Source organism: Vespula vulgaris, chromosome 7 (assembly GCF_905475345.1).
Source record: "Vespula vulgaris chromosome 7, iyVesVulg1.1, whole genome shotgun sequence".
Classification (NCBI taxonomy): Eukaryota; Metazoa; Arthropoda; class Insecta; order Hymenoptera; family Vespidae; genus Vespula; species Vespula vulgaris.
The window spans coordinates 5,832,365-5,839,376 of record NC_066592.1 but is presented as its reverse complement, the minus strand read 5'-3'; the positions used below and the strand labels follow the sequence as shown (position 1 = coordinate 5,839,376).

Sequence of the window (7,012 nt, the reverse complement as noted above, 5' to 3'; positions counted from 1 at the left end):
GCATATAAATACCACATTATATACTCGTCTAAGATGATATAAAATAAGATTAATTAGCCGTAAATGATTAAATCAAGCTTATAAAATATTATATATATAACGTAAATAAGAAATTATACGAACCAAAATTGAAGAAGCAGGAACCAGTCTGAACACGTCTGATCGGCTGCTGATACAAACAAGAACTGCAAAGAGATGAACTAGGAAGGTCGTCCTCTTGATCGTCCTTAGATTGTTTACACGTGTTATTGTCGATACTGCCTAAATACTACATACAGAGCGGCGTATACAACACATGTATATAAATATACATATGGTAGAATATTATCACGTACCTATGTTTTTTCTTTTGTTGCTTGCCGGAGACTCACTTCCAAGAATTATTTGGCAATTGGTGGGGGTACTTTAAAGGTATTATTTATATGCTATCTTTCGCTCTTTGTTTAGGAGCTCACTATATGTATTTAAAAACAGATTTTTAATATTAAAATATGCGCATATAATCATGAACATAAGTAGAATAGAAAATATAATATTTCACCTGAAAAGCGTTAATAAAAATAAATAAAAATAATTCAGAACAAATAAAAATAAAAAAGAAATTAAACATTTTCAGTGCGTTTCTCTAAGAAATAATTTAAAAATTCTAATATATTTGATCTATTTATCTACTGAAATATAATTGAAAATATAAAATTTAAGATACTTTACTACTCTAAGTTAAAATTGTAAAGAAAATATTTTGAAAACGCACTGAAATAAGCAGCCATTCGCCATAACTGGTATTAGTTGTATAGTATTATCAAAAATAATACTATCAGAATAATAATAATTAAATAATTCATAATTACATATTAATAGATCACAAGTAATACCGACCTAGGTCCCACCGCATGGAGATTGCTGCATGTGGAGAGTGATTGTGCACAGACTGAAACAGCATACTAATTAATTGCGTTTAATGAATCTTCTATCGACTCAATCGTAGACGATTGAAGATTCATCAACAGCGATTTTACCCTAACCTACCCGTGGGAAAAAGCCTGGATTCTTTACTAATCATTTTTAAAATATCTGTAAAATTCTACAAGGCTATCGAGACATAATTAATTGACATAATTTTTACATGCAATTTGTACATTCTGGAAATATACAAAGTACATGTATTTTATAATCACTACTATATTACATTTATAATTAACATATTATGTCATATAATATATTGATAAATCTCAAGTTGGAGATTCAAAAGTTAACTAGGATAATTAATTCATAAGTAAATACCATTTTACAACTAATGGAACTTATTCATGAATCAATCCAACATGCATCCAAGCTTTTTAAACTATCTTAATTACTAAATGGCAGATAGTTAACTGATATGCCATTTTTTCCTTAAATTAATCTTAAAGATAACTTCATTTTAGAACTAGATCCTTAATATTATTCTTAATATAAATGTGCTAAAGCATAAAAAATGAAGCATTAGAACCCCAACATGTATCATGCATCATAATTATACTCTTATGAGTAAACATGCAATAAAATTATGAAATTTTAAAAAACTTATTAATATACTTTACCAATTTGTAAAATAGTATATAATATGAAATTATTCTGAGTTAGTTATATATAATCTTATTATAATAGCATAATTTTATTCTAATTCTGTATGACTCTTTATAATATCAATTTTGTCATTATCAAGTACTTGCAAAATTAAACATAATGTGCATAAAACAAATTATAAAAATAGACAGAATAAAACTGTAAAAGAATGCAATTTCATTCTGTGTGCCTATCAATATTATTAATATAAAAAACAAACCACACATATGACCCATGTAGCAATTAAGAAGGTTATAGAACTGAAACATATCTTTTCATTGATTAAATCTCCTTTTAACAAACATCTTTAAAATCTTTAGTATCCTACAAATATTTGAAATTATATTTGTCATAATTACTATTGAAATTATATTTATGAAAACAAATTGAAAATAATTAAAATTACTATTTTGTGTTTGCCTTCAGAAATGCATATATAAATATATTTTTTAAACAACAGCTATTTCAGGTACTCACAGGAATATCGAAAAAGCCTGATGTTAACAGATCCAACGATGATCACCTGTAACAAAAAAAAAAAAAATACATTAATCCTACAATCAACATATAAAAGTATGAAATATAGTATGTCTATTTGACGTCCCAATATGTAGATGCACTTTTCAATTTAATTTCCTATCTATTTATATCAATCCCTATATCACGTTGCAATAAGATAAAATTTAAACACGTGACTCTACATTATAATGATTAAACAATAGAAAAAAATTTTAAATATTATTATGAATAAAAATAAAATATATATGAATTATACTATCAATTATTTATCATGTCTTTATAAAAAAATTACAAATAATATCCAATCAAAATTAAATATCGTATAAGAATAGTTACTATAATGTCAACTATAGTCAGTTAATTTACAAAATTTAATAATATGTGAATCTAAGTATTTTGGACTCTAACTAACTAAAAACTTGTGCATCTATTGGACGAATTAGGCATGAACTTTACATGCAAAGGAGAAGGAATAAACCATCATCTTCAGTTATAACAATTACTACTGACGAGCAAGATGACAATGTGGTACAAAAATAGAAAAATATCATAAGACGACGAGCCATTCTCAGAGGAACATATGATCCTCTGAAAAGATGACTTGTTGTCAATAGTTGCCCTCTTGAGCCACAATTCGTGGGGGCCTCTTCAGCATATAGCCTCTTCTTTTCTTCGTGCCTTAACAATTGCTAGAGCATTCCCTAACAATAAATGCAACATACAAAAAGAAATTAAAAATAAAAGCTTATTATATATTTTACTGACTATCCTAGCATGTGCACGATTAATGGATCAAAAAATTCACTAATCGTACACATTTACACAGATACATTTACTCGAATGCTCAAGCACATATTTAATCTAATCGATGAACCTATTATTAACACTTCACATTTGAAAAATTAAAAAATATTGAAAAAGAAAACTATAAAATCTATAATACATTTCATGGTCTTATCCTTTTATAGGATTATGTTCACTTTGTATTTTTACTATTTTTACTTTATTATATCTATATGTATAAAAAATTATATATTCTTTACAAAAAAACAAATCACGAAAGAGAATGTGAAGTGTTAATGTACTTAATACTAAGTATCCAACACGTTCAAAAATCTTTACTAATTCAAAAGAAAGAAATTTTTAAGCAAATGCAAAGACTTTTAAACTGTTTGATACTGATAGATATCTTACAATACAGAGCATCAGCAAAATATGAAAGAAAAAAATAGATATGCTGAATAATTTAAAAATTTGCTGAAACTTTGCTTAATTCGGATATGGAACATTCCACTCCTGAGTGGAAATTAGAACCCATTGTATCCAGTCCTACCTACTTAAAATTAAATACACAGTCACACAGAAAAAGATATGCTACCTGCCTGCCTATACCCTATATTTAAAAAATAGCAAAACATTCGTTCCAACACACACACTCCACGATTCTCTCACATACCACCAGGGTGCAAAAGCCTACACTAGAGAGTATGCCCCGGGACACCTCTGACACCCTAGCTCAAACGCATATGATTTTTAACTAATAAGGGATACGTACCAATTGCTGTAATCGACTGTCAAGGCTAATGATTATTGCGTAAATAACTAAAGAAAATAATACTAGTACATGCTAGTATATATACATACTAGTGATATACGAGTACTTCCATACAACTTGTGATAATTCTACTACGCAAAACGATAAAAATAATAATATATTACTATAGTAGTATATATATTCATTCAGAAGTTATCGCGTAACGATGTACAATACACCACCTACCACGAACATACAGATGCAAGGTACATCGTGCGCAATCACTAACGCTATGACAGTCGCCAATATGGGAAAACTTAAAATTAAACCCATACTAACTGTTTCTCACCCATACGAGTAACACCTGGGCACACGCATAGATGAGAACGCAGAAAGCATGGAGGGGAGAAACGGGAATTAGTTCATTAGAGGCTGAAAATCCTGATCTAAAAAATGATTAACTTATTCTAGGGCCTACGGACTATGACTCTACAAGTCTCTTTGTTTTGTATTAACAATGACTCTACTCGACTTTTTTCTTTCAAAAACAATGACTCTATTGAGACTTTTCTTTTGTGAAAGCAGATTGAATATTTCATTAGTTTTTCATGTAACAATGATCAAAATACCTCAGACAATTCCTTTTAACAAGTGACTATTCTAATTAAAGAACAAAGTCATGATCCATCACTTGTCTTCCGGAATCTATCCGTCGCGTTTGTCTTCTTGTTCATTTTTCACTACATGCATATCGATATATTGAAGTAAATCGCGTTACGAACAATGCATGAGGTAGATTACATGCTTTTCTGAAGAAATAGGATATCTATATATATATGGGTATCCGATTACAACACTGGCATCTCGAGCAAGTATAAAGAGTGCTTACTAATCGCACTATTAATTAATGGAACCGATTAAACAAGAAGACCCTATCCTGAGCTAATAAAAATAAGCATGCACAATAAATATAGACAATGAAAATACATAAACGATTAAAAATTTACCACTCGCGAGTAAATCCAAAAGAGGAATTACTCACGGTCGTGCTCGTCAATAATTTATTTAAAAAATTACAACCAGTAACCCGTGCTGATATGGACCTTTCATCCTCAGCATGATGAGCACTGGAGGGACTTAAAATTTTTCACTCACTACTTAAGAAGTTCTGCGATGGCTCCAAAACACTCGTACTCCATGTAACTCGATATTGAAGAAGGATGATTTGTAGGAAGTTGAAAATGAAATAAGTTGATATCGAAGTAAGTTGAAAATGAAGTAGTCCAAATGAAGTAGTTACAATCCAGACGCAACCCAGACTTAACCCAAACGCTCTGTATGTAGAAATTCTTAGAAATCTGAAAAATGTAAGATCATATTACTATAGAAAGAGATTAAAAGTGTTACGTAATTGTGTAGGGAATATCAGGTTATGTGTGTGTGTTTGTTACTTATTGTCATTATTGTTTACCTATATATATATATATATGTTCTTATACAATTATATATATAGATTGTATACCTACAAGTGTGTGTGTGGTGTGTGTATGTGTGTGATCGTATACCCTTCTTTGTGTGTGTGTGTGTGTGTGTGTGTGTGTGTGTGTGTGTGTGTGTGTGTGTGTGTGTGTGTGATCATATATGAAAATCGAATTTAATACAAAATATCAATCGATCACAACTATTAACGCAAAATTATTGATCAGAACATCATTAAATAGCGAGAGAAGTATCAATATTGTGAAAATAAAACACAAAAATTAAAGCAAAAGTGTGACGCAAAAGTTCCACAGGAGATCTCCGAGAGGCTAATTTTATTTTCGTGAATATCTTTTAAACGCGATGATGCCCAGACTTGCGAACGCGGCCTCATGAAAATCGCGCGTTTGGCTATCGATTGATATATAGGAAGAGGCTGTACGTTAGAAAAAATGTATTAATTACCTGTAATTATGCGGAGCGACGAAACACCGTGTGCACTTTTCACCGCGTCCAAAATGGCGACTAGATGACTAGCAGGAAGGAAAGTAGATCCTGTGACGTCATCCCAGGTACAAGGCGGGTCAAATCAAATATTATATTTTTTAATTAAAAATAATGAAAAATATAATAGAAGTGTATATATAATACGATATGGATGACAAATATAATTAATTCGAATTTTAAACATAGACAATAATTTTCTAATGAAATAATTAAATTTTCTAACGATATAAAAACATTAAATAGATACGCACTTGTATTACAAATACCTATTATTATCTCTATGCTTTATATATTACGCGCGAAATAATGAGCAATTTTTAAATCGAAATAATTGTATGATTTGATGTATTTACACGTATATATATCTAATATATAGGAATCATATGTATATTGTAAAATGAAAAAAATAATACTTCTTCAGATTTTTATTTACACATATCGAATAATTACGATCGAAGTAATATGTCATGTGTCGATAACAATTGTATATAATCGAGAATGCTCGACTATCGAAAAGAAAGGAAAGAAAGAAAAAACGATACATATGTCATAAGTATATAAAGAACTCACATTTTAATGTATATAGGTGACAAGCATTAAAAAATGACCACGAAAAGTATGCATTATTTTTGGACAATACTAACCTATATGAATTCCAAGAACTGAACTGGCTTACTGACATATATTATTTCTTAGAAAGTACTTGTATTTGAAGCGAAAGCAGACAAAAAAAGAAAGAAACAATACATATATTTTTACATGCAAACAGTACACACATGCAAATGCGGCACAACGCACTGACACATTCGTAATAATCGTATCTCTACATATGCACAGATATACGTATATTATACACACTAATCTTCGAAAAGTCCGAGCATTCGATCGCATTATATAGAATTACGAATTATGTTTTTTTATCCTTCACAATACTCAGGAAATGACAAAGAAAGAAGTTGACTTTCCGGCATCAGTAGTCGTTGATCCTTCAAACGACGAACATCCTCTAGATTTCGTCACACGAAAAACGATGCACGAACACTGATTCTAATTCGATACTCTGCTGTTCTATCTCGTGAAATTCTTGAAAATCTGAAAAAAATAAGATCTCGTATTAATACAAGATAAAATTAAAAGTGGTGTGTGTATGTGTGTGTGTGTATGAATATACATGAAAATGAAATATAATACGAAATATCAATCGATCATAATTATAAACACAAAATTATTGATCAGAGCATTGTTAAAAAGCGAGAGAAAGTTCGATATTGTGAAAATTAAGCTGGAAAATTGGAAAAATAGTATGATACTATAGCTCACTAGGGATCAACTAGACTGATTTTATTTTTGCGAATATCTTTTAAA

The 7,012-nt window shown here is 29.7% G+C and overlaps 1 protein-coding gene and 1 long non-coding RNA gene across 2 annotated transcripts in view; both read right to left on the bottom strand.

The window, feature by feature from the left end:
• The window catches only part of LOC127065301 (transcription initiation factor IIA subunit 1-like), a 36,637-nt gene extending 36,369 nt beyond the window's left edge, over positions 1-268 (bottom strand). The window contains exon 1 of the mRNA XM_050997436.1: positions 124-268. The gene's annotated coding sequence lies outside the window, so the exon portion shown is untranslated. The remainder of the gene's footprint in view (positions 1-123) is intronic.
• Positions 269-657: 389 nt separating this feature from the next.
• On the bottom strand, positions 658-5,700 carry LOC127065304 (uncharacterized). Its single transcript, XR_007781996.1, has 4 exons — positions 5,606-5,700; positions 4,817-5,019; positions 2,086-2,131; positions 658-931 (listed from the first exon to the last, which is right to left on the bottom strand). It is a non-coding gene; the product is annotated as an uncharacterized LOC127065304 (long non-coding RNA).
• Positions 5,701-7,012: the final 1,312 nt, after the last annotated feature.